Here is a 22,354-nt window from a genome sequence, read left to right on the forward strand (position 1 = left end):
TGTGGTCCCTAAAAAAAATATTTAGTAAATTTTGTTGTAAAAATGAGAAATCACTGGTCAAATCTTGACCCTTATAACTTCCTAACAGAAAAAACGATGTTTCAAAGAGGACGCAGATGTATAGTAAGCATGTGGGAAATGTTATTTATTAACTATTTTGTGTGACATGACACTCTGATTTAAGGGCGTAAGAACTAAAAGGTTGAAAATTGTGAAATTTTAAAAATTTTCGCCAAATTTCCGATATTTTCACAAATAAATGAAAGTCATATTGAAAAAATGTTACCACTATTATGAAGTACAATATGTCATGAAAAAAACAGTCTCAAAATCAGTGGGATCCGTTGAAGCGTTAAAGAGTTATTACCACATAAATTGACATTGGTCAAACTTCAAAAATTTGGGCAGGTCATTAAGGTCAAAATTGGCTTGGTCACTAAGGAGTTAAGGAAGATTTGGCGGTATGAAACATGTTGTTGTTTTGCTTTAATAATAATAATAATCTTTATTCATATAGCGCCAACATATTCCTCAGCGCTTTACAATTCAGGTCCATATACAACAGTCATAAGTAACATAGCTAAAGATAATACAATAATTAAAGCAAAACTAATGAGGACCCTGCTGGTAAGAGCTTACAATCTATAATGAGGTGGGGGGGACATAAAGTACAGGGGCTTATTTACAATGATGGTCCGCCATCTTGAGGGGATGAGGGAGAGATAAAGGCTGCAGGAGCTGTCACCAGCCAGGATTTGTAGGGGTTTTGGGTGCGGTGGAGTGACTTATGTTTGGAGAAATAATGAATGGGCTATAAATATATAAAAGGACTTTGATTAAGGAGCGTGATAGGCCGCCCTAAACAGATGTGGTTTTAGGGAGCACCTATCTTCGAGGAGTTAAGACTAAATCAGGGCCGGCGTCAGCACCCGGCGCACCCGGGCAAATGCCGGGGCCCTGAGCAGGCAGAGGGGCCCACTGGCGGTCACGCACCCCGCTGGGCTATGGGCGGAGGAGAGCGGTGTCAGCGCCCGCCCTTCTCCGCCGCTTGCTCAGGGCCCCGGCAGCTGGATACTTACCTCTCCCCGTGCCTCCGCAGATCCGCTGTCTTCCTGCTCTGCGCTCCCTGTGACGTCTCAGGTCAGAGGGCGCAGTGACACCTTTACACCGCGCCCTCCCCTGAGCCGTCACAGGGAGCGCTGAGCGGGAAGACGCCGACAACGCTGGAGTCCGGACCCGAGCAGCGGCAGCAGGTGAGAAGGGAGGTGAGTATTTGATTTTTTTTTTTTATGTATGGAGGCATGGGGCATTATAAAGAGGGGGGGGGGATTCCTGCATGGGGCATTATAAAGAGGAGGGGTGACAGCCTGCATGGGGCATTATAAAGAGGGGGGGGGATTCCTGCAGGGGGCATTATAAAGAGGAGTGGTGACAGCCTGCATGGGGCATTATAAGGTGGGGAACAGCCTGCATGGGGCATTATAAAGAGGGGGGGGACATCCTGCATGGGGCATTATAAAGAGGAGGGGTGACAGCCTGCATGGGGCATTATAAGGTGGGGAACAGCCTGCATGGGGCATTATAAAGGGGGGGGCAGCCTGTATGGGGCATTATGTGGGGGGGTAACAGCCTGCATGGAGCATTAAAAGGGGGGGGGCTGTATGGGGCATTATGTGGGGGGGAACAGCCTGCATGGAGCATTATAAGGGGGGGCAACCTGTATGGGGCATTATGTGGGGGGTAACAGCCTGCATGCAGCATTATATGGGGGCCAGTATCCTGTATGGAGCGTTATAAGGGGACCGGTATCCTGTATGGAGCGTTATATGGGGGCCAGTATCCTGTATGGAGTTTTATAAGGGGACCAGTATCCTGTATGGAGCGTTATATGGGGGCCAGTATTCTGTATGGAGCCTTATATGGGGGCCAGTATTCCGTATGGAGCCTTATATGGAAGCCAGTATTCCGCATGGAGCCTTATATGGGGGCCAGTATTCCGCATGGAGCCTTATATGGGGGTCAGTATTCCGCATGGAGCCTTATATGGGGGCCAGTATTCCGCATGGAGCCTTATATGGGGGTCAGTATTCCGCATGGAGCCTTATATGGGGGTCAGTATTCCGCATGGAGCCTTATATGGGGGCCAGTATTCCGCATGGAGCCTTATATGGGGGTCAGTATTCCGCATGGAGCCTTATATGGGGGTCAGTATTCCGCATGGAGCCTTATATGGGGGCCAGTATTCCGTATGGGGCCTTATATGGGGGTCAGTATTCCGCATGGAGCCTTATATGGGGGTCAGTATTCCGCATGGAGCCTTATATGGGGGCCAGTATTCCGCCTGGAGCCTTATATGGGGGTCAGTATTCCGCATGGAGCCTTATATGGGGGTCAGTATTCCGCATGGAGCCTTATATGGGGGTCAGTATTCCGTATGGGGCCTTATATGGGGGCCAGTATTCTGTATGGGGCCTTATATGGGGGCCAGTATTCCGTATGGAGCCTTATATGGGGGCCACTATTCTGTGTGGAGCGATTCACCGGTTTCTGAGCTATTGTGGAATTTATAATAGATATCACTCATGTAATGTAAGAAGTGAAATCTTTGCATTGTACTAATATATATATATATATATTTCTCCGCCATGTCTCTGCATCATGAATCGTGGTATGTGTTAAAGGGGCCCACTGAGACTCTTTCGCCCGGGGCCCAGAAAAACCTGGAGCCGGCCCTGGACTAAATGAACAGGTCACCAGCCAATATCTGTACATATGTACAGATATTAAGTGCTGGGGGCAAAACTTAGATTAGTGACATGACTTGATAGTCTTGCTAAAAATTATCTGTTTTTAGTGAACACTTAAATCCATAGACAGTAGGAATGAACCTGATGCACTCCTGAGAACTGGTGCAGCACAGAAAAAGTCATGGACGTGAGAGTGGGAGGTCCTGATTATGGAGGATATTAGTCTTGGCTCATTGGAGTGTAGATATGGTAGTAGACTGACATATGGGAGGAGTTGTAGAACAGTGCAGCACTGTGGAGAGCTTTGTGGGAGAGTGCAATGACTGGTACTGTGGAGGCGCCGGTGTAACTGCTGGACAGAAATATGAGCCTGGCTGCTGCATTCAGAATAATGACAAATGCAGTTAGTGTTAAGAAGCACAATTAGTGAGTTACAATTAGTTGTGAACTCAAGATGAAAAAAAATCAGAGCAACAGTAACAGCTTTTATTTTAATTTTTTTATTATTAATAATAGGATAGAAGGTTAAGGCATGAACAAAACCATGAATATTATTAATAGATGAAATCATAGTCATGAACACAGCTGGGGTCAGATACCAGGTGATCAGTAAAAGCCAAGTCAGGCGAGTAGTATGAATACCGCGGAGCCTGATGATAGAGGCAAAGCATATCTGGGTAAAGATGTTCCAGTGAGAAGGCCACAGGAAGCTGGTGAAGGTCCTTCTATACAGGTTCAGCAGTGATGGTGGATCTGCTGCATTTCTGGGCGCTAGATGCGGAGGTTTTCAGTCTTTTAGATGATGCTGGGGGAACAGTGACAACATGCACATATCCGAGCAGCCCTGGACAATCCACGCCGGCAGGATGATAAGATCCGGCGGAGGAGGGAACCTATGAGAAGAGAAATAAATATAATGTAAGTAATGGGACTCCGTATTACATGATACCACTGCGTGGACACTGCGGCCAAACGGCAGAGGAATCTTATCATACAGAGGTCAGGGATCATTGTCAGCCATCATACATGTGACAATCCCATCACTGACAGATGACATCTGCTCCACATGAATTATTCTCACTGACATCACACAACATAGAGCTGATTCTCACACTTACCTCGTCTCCTTCCTCTCTTTTCTTCATTTTCTGAGTTTTGTTCCTGTGTACTCAGATTTTTTTCAGATTTCCTTTCTTTCTGAGCTGGAAATTCTGATCAGAAAGTAAAAAAAACCCTCAGTAACAATATATTCTTATAGGATCTGCTTTGTATTTATAATGTAAGTAAAGGAGCTGATTCTCACACTTACCTCGTCTCTTTTGCCTCTTTTCTTTATTTTCTGAGTTTTGTTGCTCTCTAAGCAAATACAGCGAAGATTTTCTTTTCTCGAGAGCTGGAATTTCTGATCAGAAAGTAGAAAAAAAAAACAGTAACAATATATTCTTATAAGATCTGCTTTGTGTCTATAATGTAAGTAAAGGGACGACTTATTACTTGATACTACTGTGCGGTCACTGTGGCTGAACGACAGAGGAATCTTATTCATAAAGAGGTCAGGGATCATTGTTAGCCATCATATATGTGATGGTCCGTACTGGACATCTAGTGTCTCCCGGAAGTCTGTGTTACTGTTTTGGTTCAGCAGTCCGAACAAAGCTTGTTGAAAGGATGCAGCACAGCCAATCAACAAACTTTTCTGGTGTGGGCACTTCAGGCCCCATCACAGCCATGCCAAGTATTGGTATGCCTGTGATTGGCCGGCGCAGTATAAAGGGGACCCCATGTCATTTTTGGGGTGCACCTCCCTTTAATAATCAGTGAAGGCTATGCAGACAGCCGTGAGCTGATATTAATAGCCTGGGAAGCTTCATGGACATTGGCCTCTTCCCAGAATAATAACACCAGACCCGAGCTGTCTGCTTTCCCTCATCTGGGCATTTTTTTATTTTATTTTTTTAATTATTATCTAAATACATGTACAGTAAGCTACACACACATACTGCACTAAATTATATATCTCACTGACAAATTTCTAACTATGCACAGGCACCGGCTGGTGAATACCGTATTTTTCGGACTATAAGACGCACCTAGGTTTTAGAAGAGTAAAATAGAAAAAAAATGTAAGCAAAAAATGTTGTCATGATGCCCTGTTAAGGGGGAGGGGGTCTGCTTCTGACAATGTGTAATGTACCCTACTTCCGTTAATATCCCCCATCCTGGTATATATGGCCCCCTCCTTCCTGTTATATGTGGCCCTCATCCCCATCCTGATATGCAATGGCACCCCAATCCACCATCCTGGTATGCATGGCTCCCCAATCCCCCATCCTGGTATGCATGGCCCCCTTATCCCTCTTCCTGGTATGTATGGCACCCTTCATCCTGTTATGTATGGCTCCCCCGCACACCCATCCAGGTATGTATGGCACCTTCATCCCTCTTCCTGGTATGTATGGTACCTTCATTCCTCTTGCATCCCTGTATGTATGGTCCCCCTCATCCTTCATCCCTGTATGTATGGACCCCCTCATCCCAGTATATATGGCCCCTTTCATCCCTGTATGTATGGCCCCCCTCATGCCACATCCCTGTATGTATGGCCCCCCTCATGCCTCATCCCTGTATGTATAGCCCCCCTCATCCTTGTATGCATTGCCTCCTCATCACTTATATGCATGGCCCCCTCATCCTTGTATGCATCGCCCCCCCTCATCCTTATATGCATGGCCCCCTTCATCCCTGTATGTATGGCCCCCTCATCCTGGTATGCTTGGCACCCCCTGTTCCCTGTCACGCTGCTCATAAAAAAAATAAACAATCATACTCACCTCCTCTCTCCTCCAGCGCTGTGTTCCCCGAACATCCACGGGTCTGCACATCCCTAATAACAACTGCTCCACATGAATTATTCTCACTGAATGACATCACACAACATGGAGCTGACTCTCACGCTTACCTCGTCTCTTTTCCCTCTTTTCTTCATTTTCTGAGATTTCTTGCTCTATACTCAGATATATTGAAGATTTTCTTTCCACGTCAGCTGGAATTTCTAATCAGAAAGTAAAAAAAAGCCCTCATTAACAATATATTCTTATAGGATCTGCTTTGTGTCCATAATGTAAGTAAAGGGACGACTTATTACTTGATACCACTGTGCGGTCACTGTGGCTGAACGGCAGAGGAATCTTATTCATAAAGAGGTCAGGGATCATTGTTAGCCATCATATATGTGACGGTCCGTACTGGACATCTAGTGTCTCCCGGAGGTCTGTGTTACTGTTCGGGTTCAACAGTCCGAACAAAGCTTGTTGAAAGGATGCAGCACAGCCAATCAACAAACTTTTCTGGTGTGGGCACTTCAGGCCCCATCACAGCCATGCCAAGTATTGGTATGCCTGTGATTGGCCGGCGCAGTATAAAGGGGACCCCACGTCATTTTTGGGGGTGCCCCCCCTTTTAATAATCAGTGAAGGCTATGCAGACAGCCGTGAGCTGATATTAATAGCCTGGGAAGCTTCATGGACATTGGCCTCTTCCCAGAATAATAACACCAGTCCCGAGCTGTCTGCTTTCCCTCATGTGGGCATTTTTTTATTTTATTTTTTAAATTATTATCTAAATACATGTACAGTAAGCTACACACACACACTGCACTAAATTATATATCTCACTGACAAATTTCTAACTATGCATAGGCACCGGCTGGTGAATACCGTATTTTTCGGACTATAAGACGCACCTAAGTTTTAGAGGAGCAAAATAGAAAAAAAATGTAAGCAAAAAATGTTGTCATGATGCCCTGTTAAGCTGGAGGGGGTCTGCTGCTGACACTGTTATAGGGGTAATGTACCCCACTTCTGTTAATATCCCCCATCCTGGTATATATGGCCCCCTCCTTCCTGTTATATGTGGCCCTCATCCCCATCCTGATATGCAATGGCACCCTAATCCACCATTCTGGTATGCATGGCACCCCAATCCCCCATCCTGGTATGCATGGCCCCCTCATCCCTCTTCCTGGTATGTATGGCACCCTTCATCCTGTTATGTATGGCGCCCCCGCACACCAATCCTGGTATGTATGGCACCTTCAACCCTCTTCCTGGTATGTATGGTACCTTCATTCCTCTTCCTGGTATGTATGGCACTCTTCAGCCCTGTATGTATGGCCCCCCTCATACTTCATCCCTGTATGTATGGACCCCCTCATCCCGGTATGTATGGCCCCCCTTCATCCCTGTATGTATGGCCCCCCCTCATGCCTCATCCCTGTATGTATAGTCCCTCTCATCCTTGTATGCATTGCCCCCCTCATCACTTATATGCATGGCCCCCTCATCCTTGTATGCATCGCCCCCCTCATCCTTATATGCATGGCCCCCTTCATCCCTGTATGTATGGCCCCCTCATCCTGGTATGCTTGGCACCCCCTGATCCCTATCACGCTGCTCATAAAAAAATAAACAATCATACTCACCTCCTCTCTCCTCCAGCGCTGTGTTCCCCTCTGTGCCGGAATATTCACTGCATGCGTGGGGAGCAGTGACCACTCATTTTCCCTAATAGTTTGCACGTGGTAGCCGCAGCGCGGCTCCTGCTGCGCTCAGCTGTCTGTGTGCCCGCTATTAAAGTCCCATGAATATTCACCACATCCCGTTCGGGTTCGGGATCACATTAGGGTAACATTCTTGAGCCTGATGGACCCGAACATCCACGGGTCTGCCCATCCCTAATAACAACTGCTCCACATGAATTATTCTCACTGAATGACATCACACAACATGGAGCTGACTCTCACACTTACCTCCTCTCTTTTCCCCCTTTTCTTCATTTTCTGAGATTTCTTGCTCTATACTCAGATATATCGAAGATTTTCTTTCGACGTCAGCTGGAGTTTCTAATCAGAAAGTAAAAAAAAGCCCTCATTAACAATATATTCTTACAGGATCTGCTTTGTATCTTTCCTGTATATAGTAGAATTGTTCTACTCCTGTCCCCTATACATCTGGTAATCTGGAAAAACTTTACAAAATTAGGCAAATAGAGATACAGTATGGGCCTATGGGCAACATAATTGGAATCCATGAAACATGTATAACATAGAAGACCACTAACAAAAATACCATATGAAAGTATTTGAGCCTTGACATCAACATTCTCATTTTTTGTGCTGTAGACATGTACATACCTGACAATGGGGACGAGGGTGGCAAGCTGGTAATAGCATCATCTCTAATAGACACAGGAAAAGATTCTTTCTGCCTGTTTGGAAGAAGATAAACGTGTAAATTACAAGTAAATTCGGTATAGAAGGGGTTGTCTCACTAGATTAACATCAACAATAAGGCCTATTAGGATATATAACAGTTATGGTAGGGAAGGTTTCCTACTCAAAACTACCTTCTATAAAGCAGAGCGAAAAACCACTACCAAGAATGGCTGGCATGTAGTACTACATCTCTCCTACAGTGTGGGCAGCACTAAAAGTGCATGACTAGCTGCAATTATGGGCTGTCACCACCAGAGGTTTCTGAAGCCAAAAGCACAATGACTGCTAATCACGGGCGATGCATGCTGTATTTGTTGTTATGGTGTTTATGTCCTGTATTTGGGTTTGTGCATATATGTCAGTATGGAGCTCCCAGTAATGACCCTAGAATCTACTCACATTTCTGAGATGCTTGTGCTGGATGCCGGGGTACACTCTGGAGGGGACTTGGGATCCTCATTGTTCATCCTCCTGGTAGCGGTGGTACAGAGCTAAATGCGGACAACAAGAAGATATTAAATACTTTTTTTTTACTTTTAGAGGTCTTTTTTTTACATATTTTAGATTTATTGTTCTCATACTTACTTTAGAAAGCTTTTCAGAAGAAGATGTAAAATTCTGGAAGTTAAAGCTCTCATTGTCCTCCTCATCCTCTGAGACGAGATGTTTGTTTATATCAGAGTGATCTACCAGAGATAAGTAATGAAGTATTATTAGAGATTGTTAGTTTAGCACAGTCACCATTTATCCATAATATTAATGGGAGCCAATTGTCTCAAATTATGGTAGACGAGACAAATAGCTGCTTTGTCTAGATGACGTCTCCTTCTACTTACTGATAGGGGAGCTTGTGTCCACGTCTGACAAAAGCTGAGGAACGTACTCAGGCTTCTGACTTAAAAGGTTGTCAAAGTCTACATCACTCAGGAATGGATGACCTTTGATCTGAAATGCTCCTGCTGTAGAAGACAAAACAAAAGTATTGCGGATATTGTCAGAGACTGCTCCATATCTGAACTGTTTAACTTAATCTGAACTAATGACATAACTGAGCAAACATGCAGGAAATATACTGAAAGTCATATTATGGCAAACTAAAAATGGATGAGCTGATAGAGAAGTGCTGAGTCTCATGGACTTGAGCGATATGTCCTTGGTGTAATAAGTAAACTGTTACCTGTCCCAAGTCTTTGTGCAGGAATTTTTCTGAGCAGTTTAGTGATGAGGTTCTGAGCAACAAAGGGAGGAACGGGATTACAATCCCAAATTACGCCTCCTGTTATATAGAAAAAGACAGAAAATGAAACCTCTTTATTGGACTGTACGATAAAGCAAAGGAAATAAGTAAAAATATGTAACCAATCAAAGCTATAATCGGATTATTCTACTTACCTGTGACAACATTTTCATAAATCTCAGTTGGGGAATTTCCATAAAATGGAACCAATCCCACAAGAAATTGATGTAGTATGATCCCCATTGACCACCAGTCAACAGGTCTCCCATAGCCTTTTTTCAGGATGACCTCTGGGGCTACATAATATGGGGTGCCACAGACCTGGAAACCAATAGAAGAAAGAGATGAGATTGATGATACCATTAATATGACAAGTTCTCACCATAAAAACACAATGACAGAAGATAAAATATCAGTGGAAAAGTTCTCTAGGAATGAAGAACGTAGAGAAGAAGCAATAGTGTGATGAGATTTGTAAAGAACAAGCTGGGTTTCTGTAAGTGATGCTGACCTCATGGTCCCGGAACTCTCTGGTGATGTCCTCTGTTAATTGCTTGTAGATGTTGGTTTTTGGTATCATGACACCAACTTTTGAAAGCCCAAAATCGGTAACTTTAATGTGTCCAGCAGATGTTATCAGGAGGCTGCGAAAAAAAAGATGATTTTAGCCTTACAGACTATATGATAATAAATAATAACTTTCCCTCCTTATTATACTACAGGGGCACTTACTTCTCCGGTTTCAGGTCTCTGTGCACCACACCACAGCTGTGCAAGTATTCCACTGCAACAACCACTTCTGCAAAGTACAAGCGGGTCAAGGGGACAGATAAATGACCCCTGGTGTTTAGAAGGGTCTGACAGTTTCCACCTATAGAAAAAAAGGAAATATGACAGGTGAGGGGTTTATAAATCAGATCCCTGTGACGAATAATGAGAAGTGAGCAGATATATTTGGCAGGAGAGAATATATACAGATGTAAAGGATAGTGCACATAATATTAGACAAAAGTAGTGGTAAAATGTGGTCCTTAACTAATTACATAAATACATGTCCCACTCAATATGAGTGGCCGCTCACACATAATTTTGACCACAACATAGAATGAGGATCCCCACACAGAATAAGGACTCCCACAGCACACCACTCAGTATGAGGACCCCACTCAGTTTAGGGGCATTCACAGTAGGCAACTCAATATAGGAGCATTCACAGTCTCCCATAGCCTCTCACACAATATTATGTCTCCCACAGCCCCCAATTCAGTATTATGCCCACCACCAGCCACATCACTCAGTATTATGGCACCCACCAGCCTCACTATTTCATATTATGGCCCTCACCAGCCATCTAATCAGTATCATGGCCCCCCACCAGCCCCACCAATCAGTATTATGGGCCTCACCAGCCCTCCAATCAGTATCATGGCCGCCTCCAGCCCCACCACTTATACAAATCAGTATAGTTGTTCCCACGAGCCTCTTAACTCAATATTATGACTCCCAGCAGCCCCACCACTCAGTATTATGGCTAACACAAGCCTCACTACTCAGTATTATGGCCCCCATCAGCCCCATCACTCATTATTATGGACCTCACCAGCCCCACCACTCAGTATTATGGCCCTCACCAGCCATCTAATCAGTATCATGGCCCCCACCAGCCCCACCAATCAGTATTATGGGCCTCACCAGCGCTCCAATCAGTATCATGGCCTCCACCAGCCCCACCACTTAGTATTATGGCCCTAACCATCCATCTAATCAGTAAAATGGCCCCAGCACTCAGTATGATGGCCCCCTCCAGCCCCATTACACAGTATTATGGCACCCACCAACTCTCAGTATTATGGCCCTCACCAAGCCTCCAATCAGTATCATGCCCCCCCATCTTCCAAATCAGTATGATGGCCCCCATCAATGCTCCAATTAGTATGATTGGCTACCTTCAGCCCCCTATTCAGTATTATGGTTGCCACCACTCAGTATAATTGTCCCCACTAGCCCCCAGCTCATTATTATTGCTCCCTTCAGCCCCACCACTCAGTATTTTGCCCCCCTGAAATCAGCATGATGACCCCCACCAGTGCCCCAAACAGTATGATTGGCTACTGCCAGCCACCCATTCAGTATTATGGCCCCTGCAAATACTAACATAAAAAAGCACTACTCATCTCACCCCATTCCCCAGGCTTTCTGGTCAGTGCAGTGTGAGTACTGAGTTGCCACACTACAGGCGTGATGCTATTGCGACTTTTCACCTTCAGTGCACAGAGTCTCAGACTCACCACAGGCTGAATGGTGGATCAGGGAGCTTTTGGCTTCTTTATCCACCATTCTGTTCAGCCATATTCGCATTCTGAGGATGTGGCTATGCTGAAATTTTGATGATAGGATCAGGGATGGGAAACAAAGCAAAGTGGTGCAGGACCCGTCCGACTCATGGGCACCATAGCACCCGTGCACACAGATCAATGAATTTCCAGGTATCTTGGTAATATATAACCTATAGTAAATTCTCTGTGGGGATGTAGCCAACCACTTGGACAAATCCTAATTATATGAGCGGTGATAAGATGTAAGCAGACATGGATTGAATATAAAATAATGTATATGTCCTACCTTCTACATACTCCATAACCATACACAGGTGAGATTTAGTTGGAAAGGAGCAGAGCATGGAGACCACAAAGGGACAATCAGCGAATGTTAAGATGTCCCTCTCCAGAAAGGCCAATTCCACTTTTCTTGGAGTATCCAGGTTCTGCTTGGCCATTTTCTTCATTGCAAAGATCTGGTGTGAGTCTTTATGGTGCACTAAGTATACGGCCCTGGAGAAAAGGAGAATCTATGGGTTATAATGAATCCTTATTAATAGTCCATCTATAGAAGTCATTACATGATCTTCTGTACCAATTCTTGAAATCTGTCCGTCACTGGATATTCATTTCAAGAAATTAATAAAATAGCACTTTCTAGATCAACTATGGGAGATCTGCGCAATGCCATGTCTGTCTGAGCCCTCACCCATGTCGCATTAGAGACATGGGAGAGAATCTACCGAAATTCTTCTTGGCCAGATTCTCTATATTTGGTGAATAGATACGATTCTGTCCAAGTGAAATTTACTGCAAATTGAAATTCCTCCAATTGCTGTAAGAAGAAATTTGTTATGCTCCTCCCATACCCTATGGCATAATAAAAGGAGGGGATGGAAGTAGTTAAAAAATAATAAAACATGTTATACCCACCTATCCTAGGCTCTCGCCTGTCCATCACTGCAGTCCTGCGTCCTCTGTGCCAGTCTCTGGATGTTCTGGCGCCCCCTTCTGGTGCTGAGGCCAGTGATTGGACTCACATTGTCATGGTGGAGGATGTGGGTGCAGATGTCATTGACGTCAGTATCGTGTCAATCCTCACATGACCGTGTGCAGCCAATCTCTCTTATCAGCTCCATAATGGAGCCGCCCCAAAAAAAACAAAGTCCGCTGAGGAGGAGAAGGAAGCCCTGGTGGAGGTGCAGCATAAGAACAGGTGAGGGGCTAGGACAGGTGAATGGAATATATTATTTGAATCTCTTTCCTTATGGGTATGTGTCCATATGAAGTATTTGGAGCAGAAAGTTTTCCACCAAATCTGCATCCCTAGGCAGGAAAAACTATGCAAAAAAGAGGTGCGTTTTGTCATGTTTTTACCTGCGTTTTTGTTGCAGATTTTTCCCCACTTATTATTATGTGTGAAATCTGCAGAAAAAATACTGAAAGAAATGACATGATGTGCTGCAAATCTGCAAGGAAAAATAAGCATCGTGTGCATAAGATTTCAGGAATCTCCATCACTTTGCTGGCAACATGAAATCCCTCAGGTTTTGTGACAATTCTGAGCAGAAAAAACAGCAAAAATGCAAAAAATCTGCAATGTGTGCACAGGCCCTTACAGTCTGATTTGTTATAGATCAGTTTGCTCAACTGTATATAAATGAGCTGAATAGTGAGAATTAGAACAGTGATGTGGACTCCGATCATTTCCCTATGATAACACTGAATGGCAGAGCACAGAGGCAGAAGCATTGTCATAGGGAACCTGAGAAATATGGATTATACCAGCAGAAATCTCACCCAAAAGCTCCGCTGCCGATCAGATTGGATGTTTCGAAGTCGCTCATATGCGGCTTTCTCGCCGGGATCAATGATTCGATCACACTCTATAAAAAAATAAGAAATGATTTTCAGATAAAAAAAGCTGCAAGAAAAAAGCTCCGGATACAAAACCATCTTCCACCTATGTTATGTCCCAGCTGATTTACACTGATTGTATGTAGGGGGCGATACAAGCAGGACACACCGCAGACATGGGGGTAATTTAGGGGGATCCTCCATACACCGGAATCATTGTACAGTGCAGAATAATATGGGAGATCACAGAAGAGAACTGAAAAGGAATCTGTCAGCAAGTTGTTTTTTATATGTAATCTAAGAACTGCATGAAGTAAGGGCCGAAATCCTGATTCCGGCTATGTGTCACTTACTAGGGTCTGTGTCGTTGTTTTATTAAAATCAGTGTTTAATCAGCAAGAGATTATCACTACAGGACTAGTTGTCTTGTGCCATGTAGTCCTATTGCTCTGTGTAACCCTGCCCCCACCACTGATTAGCGGATTTCTGCCTATTCACAGTGTACTGTACAAGAAAGCTGCCAATCAGTGCTGTGGGCAGTTATACATAGCCCAGCATGCAGAGAAAGAGAGATTTTATCACAACTGCTGCACCCAGTAAGTGACAGTGCTGGAATCAGGGTCCCTGCCCCTACATCATGCTGCTCTCAGATGAGTAGCACAATCTGGTGACAGATTCCCTTTAGTATAAGTGCTATTATCTAACACAATAGTGTCATCTACATTTAGAATAGAGATGTCCCATGGTTACATGGGGATAATACAGGACGTGTCATTCACACCCCATGATCTGGTGATATACTGACATCTCCCTCTATGATACTTACAGCGGCAGGTTCTTGGATCTCTGGGATCTCACAGATTACACTGTCAGCATCCGCCAGCACAGTTGTATCTAAAATAGCGATAAAACAATGAAGAAATAAAATGTATTAGATGATATCAATCCTATATACACAATACAGCAATATAATGGAGAAATGGCAGGACGTCTGTAAATGGGGCTATTACTAATTATATGGGGGTTCTAAATATGAGAACGTACGGCACATCCATAGACAGATACATGTAATATAAATGATGGAGGAATCCCCAATCATCACATGAATGAGGAACTCATCACCCTCACTGTACATGTGAGTGATGGGAAAAGACAGTTCAAGCAGAGCAGCCATATGCAAGTTAGCCTGGAAGTGCACTGGGGGCTTGTTACTGCACTCTGACTTTTTCTTCCCTCCAGTGAACTTCCATCCAGATTTATATTAGATTTCTCCTGACTAAGACATTGGATCCTGATCCCCCATCCTGGTATATGCTACCCCCCATCCTGGTATATGCTCCCCCATCATGGTATATGCTCCCCCATCTTGGGCCCCCATTCTAGTATGTGCTCCTTCATCCTGGAATATGCTCCCCCATCCTGGTATATGCTCCCCTATCCTGGTCCCCATCCTGGTATATGCTCCCTCATACTGATTTCCCATCCCGGTATATGCTCCTCCATCATGACATATGCTCCCCCTCATCCTCTGGCGCCAGTCTCCTCCACCGGCCTCTCTGAAGATCAGGGTATGTCTCCACTGGAGATCGCAATACACGGTAAGCGCCTACGCATACCGCTTTATCAGTCACCACACTCCTCCTCCATCCTCATCCTCCTCCCTCCCAGTCTGGGATGTGTCTTTCTGTCTCTGTCACATCCCTGATTATATTATAGGTAGAAGGTCGGATGATCGACTTACCTGTAATCAGATCACTGGTCAGTTCCGGCTGACTCGTATTAGGGTCAGGGATTATTTCCGGGTGTAGATTTTGCCCATCTTTGGTGTTGCCTTTTGCTGTTTCCTAATAATTATAATATATATATTTAATATGTGGAAGATTTCACCAAATCACGAAACACATAAATCAGGAAGCACTAAACCCACATTTACAGATGCAGCAATTGTAACTATACAAATAATGCGCCATCTTGATAATAATTCTCAGAAAGTTCTCTGATTTACGTGGATTAAGATAAATTTAGATTGAAAAATCAAACGTTCAGTGTAAACTTCGACTTTTCTGCACTGGGATACCCCAGAGCTGTGTTACCTGCATTCTTTATATCATGGGTACATCTTGTACTCCATTCCCTACAGTATTGGGTGGAATTGCTTTACACTGCAGTTCCTCTCCACAAGTCCATGTTAATATAGTGTAGAAGAGACTTGTGTGCACTATTATCGCCTATTATCTCAGCTTCAGCATTTACAAGCAGGAAGACTCTGATAATAGTGATAGACAGAAGCGGTAATACAGACTTCCCACCACTGAGCTGTGACTACATCAGCAGAATACAGACTGTCCTCACAGGCGAGGGAGCAGCACAGACTGGCGGCCATACATATGCTGAGCCTGCCAGGAGCTGACAGGAGGCCTGTAACATCTACCACCAGATCTGATATCTGACTGCTGATCTGGAGAAGATCAGAAAACAAGGACGTGTGATAGAGAAGATGACGGCTCCTTACCAGGCGTTCCGATGAGCGGGCCGGACGTTCCAGTACAGACAGGACTTTTTTGGCGAGTTCTTTAATAAAAGCCAAATCGCCGTTTTGAAATCTTTTTTCAGCCTATAAAAAAGAAAAGAAATAAAAATGAAAATCCTGAGTGAGAAAGGGCACAATGGAGGCGGCCATTGTATGTGACATCTGCTCCTCTAAAGAAGTTTCTGTCCCGCTATTATTATCTATGATTATGGAGAAGATTTGTGCGGAGCGTCCGCCACTTACCTGCTGTAGTAAAGTCCTGATGTTCTGAGGTAAATCCGTCAGATAGTCTGACGTTAGATGACCTTGGTAGTGTTTGGTCAGGCAGTCATTTACTAGCTTTATCACCATCCGGTGAGTGAAGCTGAGGACGTCATCAGGTGGTAGAAGCGCAGTGTCTGGGTAATTATTGATAATAATCTCCCATAGTGCGTCTACCTGAAGATTATCCAAAAGTAATTCAGCCATAGCGAAAAACTGCAAATGCTATCAGTCACTATGAAGCCAAGAAAGGCACCCGCGACCCTGTGTACATTCTATAAGTAATGGCTGTGAGCTGTGATGTCATAATGGCCGACCATCACCAGTGATGTCATCATGGAATCTTGTCACAGAATGTTAAACTGGCGGCTCTGCACAAAAAGATGCCACCTAGCAATGCTGACAGTGCAAACACCATAGAATGAATTACATCTCCATGTTATTATGGACGTTTTATTTTATTTCCAATTACAGCACAACCAGGATAAGGGGATGTTCACACGTTGCATTTTCACAGCATTTTTTTCTACCCCGAAAACCTGAGTGGTAGGAGGAACAACGCTGCATACAATACTCGCGTTTTTGCAGCTCTTTTAATGTTGTTTTTTTTTTCATTTTAATGGGTGAAAAGCGCTGCAAAACTGAAAGAATTGACAAGCTGCAGATTTAAAAAAACACAGGAAAAAAATGCAGCGTGTGATTGAGAGTTTAGAAATCTCATTCTCTAAGCCGGCTCTGTAAAATGCAGCGTTTTATTTCCTCAGAAGAAAAAAAACGGCTGAAAAAAAACTGCTAACTGTGAACATACCTTAAAAATATACTCAGTTATGTTACTGGAAACATTGTGTAGATTTATTTCTCATGTGTCTTTTTTTACCATAGAACATTTAACTCATTGGTTGCACATGACTATTAACAACTGTGACAACTATTGAGCAATTAAAGATAAGCGACTCAAGTTACAAATCATTTAGATCAGGGGTTGGCAATTCATTTTCCTGAGGGGCCACATAAGAAATTGTGACTCTTGTGGCTGAACTAATAGGCTGAGAATTAATTCTACTATGCTCACGCGCCATGCTCAAGCCCCCGGCCCGCATATTGTGCGGCTGTGACAGCTAACAAACATGCAGGAAATGTTTTCCATACACATGGCCTTAGCCATGTTGGTTATTGGCATTACTGTGATTGGCCGGCTGCATTGCGTCATCGGGTTTATAGAAGACCCTGTGAGGCGAAGCTTACCACACTGTCCTCTAGAAGCAGTTCAGAGAGAGTTGACCTAAAAAGGGAGAGCTTATATTATTCTACGTCCCACCCTAAATATTATACAATTGTACCCTTTACTACCTTTCATGGTGTTTTTAACATTTTCTGACCTATTTAATAAGTAATGAATTTAAAAAAATGACGTGGCGTCCCCCCTATTTTTGATAACCAGCCAAGGTAAAGCAGACAGCTACAGGCTGATATTACTGATATTATCAGGCTGGGAACGTCTATGGATATGACGCGCCCCCTGGGCCGTGGGGTACCCGGTGCCGGGCTGGTAGATGCTGGGGGTTGTAGTCACAGTGGCGGTGACCCGGTCCGTGACCCAGGGCGGTCAATCCAAGGGAAATTATATGTATAGGTTTTATTAAAGAGTCCGACTACGCCACCTGTGGAATGCAGCTAAAGGGGCCGCCGCTGCGGAGCAGTCCTCTTAAGCTGGTGGTATTGCAGCAAGGATGTTATGACTCCCCACAGGAAGAGTTAGCTTCAGGGCAGGGTGTAAATGTTGGTGGTTGTGCAGGGTGTCGTAGTGCAGTAATAACCACAGAGTCAGTATAGTGCAGTCCCAGGGTCTTTACTGATGACAATTAGGCAAGACTGGATTGGGGTACTGGCTAGAGGTAAGAGTCCGGTCAGCCTGGAAGCAAGCATAGAGTCCTCCTTGCCAGGTGAGGTTGTAGGCCTCCCCTTCTCACTATACTCTTTGGCTTTGCTGCTTGTAGCTGTGCTATAGCCCATGTCCCTGAGTATAATGTTCTGTGCTCACCCGTATGGCTTGCAGCTCGGGCCTTACTCATGCATTGATCCCACGTAGCGGTGCTGGTCCCTCTGTGCTGCTGAGCCTCCGGGCGTCTGATGGGGCCAGGAGACCTTCAATCTCCTGCCCTACGGTATCTGCTGCTGGGCCTTCAGTGCCCCACAGCCTCGGACTCCGGTGTCCGGTCCTCTGTGTTTTTTCTAGCTAGGACGAGCTACCTCAGCTCCAATCCCTAGCTCCTCTCTCTTCGACGTCCTAAACTCAACTACCAATATTAAGACTAACTAACCCCGCCCCCAGATCCCAGTTACCAAGGGGAGGAGCTCCCCTTGCTGGTCTGGAGCCAGAAAAATGTTGCATGCTTAGTATCCCTGACTAGGGGATCCCTGCTTGCTTCCAGGCATGGCATTACCTCTTTTGAGGGAGGCAAAGCCACTGTGGTAACCGTACCACTAGGGTGCCACATTCCCTCCTTGTTAATTTCAGTACTCCCGGACTGAGAATATTTTTCAAAAGTAACAAATAACAACAACAAGGCACATAGAAAATTATTAACATTACAGTCTTTAACAGGTTACAGTATAATCTGCAACCAGGTGTCCATTTTCCTTATTAAGGTGCAAACTTGAACATGAGGGACCCGTCCGCAAACCCTCAATGTAGGCCCTGGGCGTGGCTGCAGGGCATGGATGATCCAGGTGTTGGACCACGTCTTCGGCCACGCCAAACGTTTTTTTGTTCTAAGGTCATTTGTTATAATCATAAAACCAATAAGGGGGGCACTCTAATAAGTGCAACTATTTACAATGGAAAGTTCTTTGGTTATTCACTGTCCATAACCTACAAGTCTTTGTACCCCTTTCAGGTAACTGGATAAACACATATAAAATGTAACGGGTCTGGGAGGCGGAACCTCTGGGCTACTATACAAGGGAGCGGTCCTTGTAAGGGAGCGGGTGGCGACCAGGCAGGCAGTCACAGCAGGTGACCGGGACAGTCTCTGGGTGTACGGGCAGGAGGTCACGGCAAGTGATCAGGGCAGTCTCTGGAAGAACGGGCTGGAGGTCACGGCAAGTGACCGGGGCAGTCTCTGGAAGAACGGGCTGGAGGTCACGGCAAGTGACCGGGGCAGTCTCTAGGTAAGGGGTAGGTACGACCTGTGATGGCAGAACCTCCAGGTAGGCTAGCAAGGCAGATGGAGGATGTGTGCTCCCAGGTGAGCAAGCGAGAGTCTCTGGAATAGCAGGTGGTCACAGCACGTGACGGCGGAGCCTCCAGGTAGGCAAGCAGGCAGGTAGCGGAGAAGCGCTCCCAGGTGAGCGGGCAAGAGTCTGGAATAGCTGGTGGTCACAGCACGTGACAGCGGAGCCTCCGGGCAGGCAAGCAGGCAGGTAGCGGAGAAGCGCTCCCAGGTGAGCGGGCAAGCTGGTCCATAGACAGACTGACCGGAGTTGTAAGGCAGACCGTCGGACCTCAGGCAAGCAGGCAGGTAGCTGATGTGCGCTCCCAGGTGAGCGGGCAAGTTGGTCCTTAGACAGACTGACCGGAGTTGTAAGGCAGACCGTCGGACCTCAGGCAGGCAGGCAGGTAACAGGAAATCAGGCAGGATTAGGACAGCAAGCTGGCAGGAATCTGGCAGGTAACTGGCAACGGGACCTGAGGGCTGAAGCAGAGTAGAACGGTGCAACAACATTGCTCGGGCACCTCCATTTTGGAGGAGGTGCCTTATATATGGTAAAGTCCTCCGGCCATTGGCCGGGGACTCCTTAGGACGGCGCGCGCGGCCCCTTTAAGAGGGAGGGAGGGCGCGCGCGCGCGCCCTAAGCACAGTGGCCGGGAAGGAGCGCGTGCTGCCAGCAGAGCGGGAGAGGGACGCCGGGCACGGAGCAGAGCGGTGAGGGGAACAGCGTCCCTGCCTAGCAGAGGGCAGGGACGCCGGCACTACAGTACCCCCCCCCTTTAGGCCCCCCCTTTTTTAGGCCAGATAGAAATTTAGCTAGGATGAGAGGGGCATGGATGTTCTCCCGGGGCTCCCACGTTCTCTCCTCAGGACCAAACCCCTTCCAATCTACCAGAAAAAAGGTCTTTCCTCTTACCCTTTTGGTGGCAAGAATGTTCTCTACCTCAAACTCGTCCTCAGCAGAAACCGGAGCAGGAGGCGTACCTGTAGACTTGGAAAAAGAGTTAAGCACCACGGGTTTGAGGAGAGATACATGGAAGGAGTTAGGGATCCGTAAGTTGGCCGGGAGTTTCAATTTATAGGCCACCGGGTTGATCTGACTGATGACCTCCAGAGGACCGATGAACCGAGGCCCTAACTTGTAAGAAGGTATCTTGAGTCGAACATATTTAGATGAGAGCCAGACTTTATCTCCTGGACGAAATTGTGGAGGATCCAGGCGTTTTTTGTCAGCGTGTCTTTTCATACGCTCGGATGACAGAAGGAGTGCGGACCGGGTACTCTCCCATATGGAGGAAAATTTGCTAACGAGAGATTCCGCAGCCGGGTTGTCCACAGAGGTGGAGACAGGAAAAGGAATCCGAGGATGCTGACCAAAGACTACAAAAAACGGGGATTTGGAGGAGGATTCGCTCTCGTGATTATTATAAGAGAACTCGGCCCATGGTAGGAGATCCACCCAGTCAGAATGGTGGGCATTAACAAAGTGCCGGAGGTAACTGGTCAGGTTCTGATTGATCCGCTCCACTTGACCATTGGACTGTGGGTGGTAAGCGGAAGAGAAGTCCAGGGTGACGTCTAGTAGTTTACAAGTGGCTCTCCAGAAACGTGAGGTGAACTGTACCCCACGATCCGACACGATGTGGAGGGGCAGGCCATGAAGACGGAAGATGTGGCGGATAAAGTCTTTAGCCAGCTCGGGTGCAGACGGAAGGTCTGGCAGGGGAATAAAGTGAGCCATCTTGGAAAAGCGGTCAGCGACCACCCAAATGACCGTACAACCGGCAGAGACGGGGAGATCAGTTATAAAGTCCATTGCTATATGCTGCCAGGGGGCAGCAGGTACAGGAAGCGGAAGGAGGCGTCCGGCTGGCAGATGTCTCGGGACTTTGTTGCGGGCGCAGGACACACAGGCAGAAACAAAGTCTATTATGTCCTTGTGCAGGGTAGGCCACCAATAGTGCCGGGCAATAAGCTGGAGGGTCTTTTTCTGACCGGCGTGGCCAGCTAGTTTAGACGAATGGCCCCAGTGTAGGATCTTCTCCCGATCAGGTACTGAAACAAACGTCTTACCGGGAGGGAGACGATTTAGACTCACGGGAGCCACCTGCATTACTCTGGCGGGATCGATGATATGTTTAGGTTCTTCCTCGAGATCGGACACCAGAAAGGATCGGGACAAGGCGTCTGCTTTGACATTTTTGTCAGCCGGGCGAAAATGAAGAACAAAATCAAAGCGAGCAAAAAACAAGGACCACCTGGCTTGGCGCGGGTTAAGTCTCTGGGCATGCTGGAGGTAAGCCAAGTTCTTGTGGTCAGTGTAAATTATTACCGGATGAAGAGCCCCCTCGAGTAGGTAACGCCACTCCTCCAACGCCAGCTTGATGGCCAATAACTCTCGGTCTCCTATGGAATAGTTACGCTCAGAAGAGGAGAAGAGTTTGGAGAAGAAGCCACAAGTTACCATTCTCCCGGAAGATGATTTTTGAGTAAGTACCGCTCCGGCTCCAGAGGAGGAGGCGTCAACTTCCAGGAAGAACTGCTTGTTGCCGTCCGGGCGATGCAGCACCGGGGCGGAAGAGAAGGCCTGTTTTAGGGAAAGAAAGGCCTCCTCTGCTTCGGGCGGCCACTCTTTGGGATTAGTACCCTTACGGGTGAGCGCGGAAATTGGGGCAGTCCGGAAGAGAAGTGCGGGATGAAGAGGCGGTAATAGTTGGAGAAGCCCAGGAACCGTTGAATAGCCTTCAACCCCTCTGGTCGGGGCCATTTCTCGATGGCAGACAGTTTCTCAGGATCCATTTGTAGGCCGGTCTGAGAGATAATGTAGCCCAGAAACGGAAGCGAGGTCTGCTCAAAGAGGCACTTCTCATATTTAGCGTAGAGATGGTTCTGCCTGAGCCTGAGCAGGACCTGACGAACA

General features: G+C 46.1%; 1 long non-coding RNA gene across 1 annotated transcript; it reads right to left on the reverse strand.

Moving 5' to 3' along the window:
• Window positions 1-5,713: 5,713 nt before the first annotated feature.
• Window positions 5,714-8,020, reverse strand: LOC141222281 (uncharacterized). The gene is made up of 3 exons (XR_012290095.1): window positions 7,939-8,020; window positions 7,555-7,647; window positions 5,714-5,799 (listed from the first exon to the last, which is right to left on the reverse strand). It is a non-coding gene; the product is annotated as an uncharacterized lncRNA (long non-coding RNA).
• Window positions 8,021-22,354: the final 14,334 nt, after the last annotated feature.

Source organism: Phyllobates terribilis, unplaced genomic scaffold (assembly GCF_046119375.1).
Source record: "Phyllobates terribilis strain yellow unplaced genomic scaffold, ASM4611937v1 Scaffold_361__1_contigs__length_1927384, whole genome shotgun sequence".
Classification (NCBI taxonomy): domain Eukaryota; kingdom Metazoa; phylum Chordata; class Amphibia; order Anura; family Dendrobatidae; genus Phyllobates; species Phyllobates terribilis.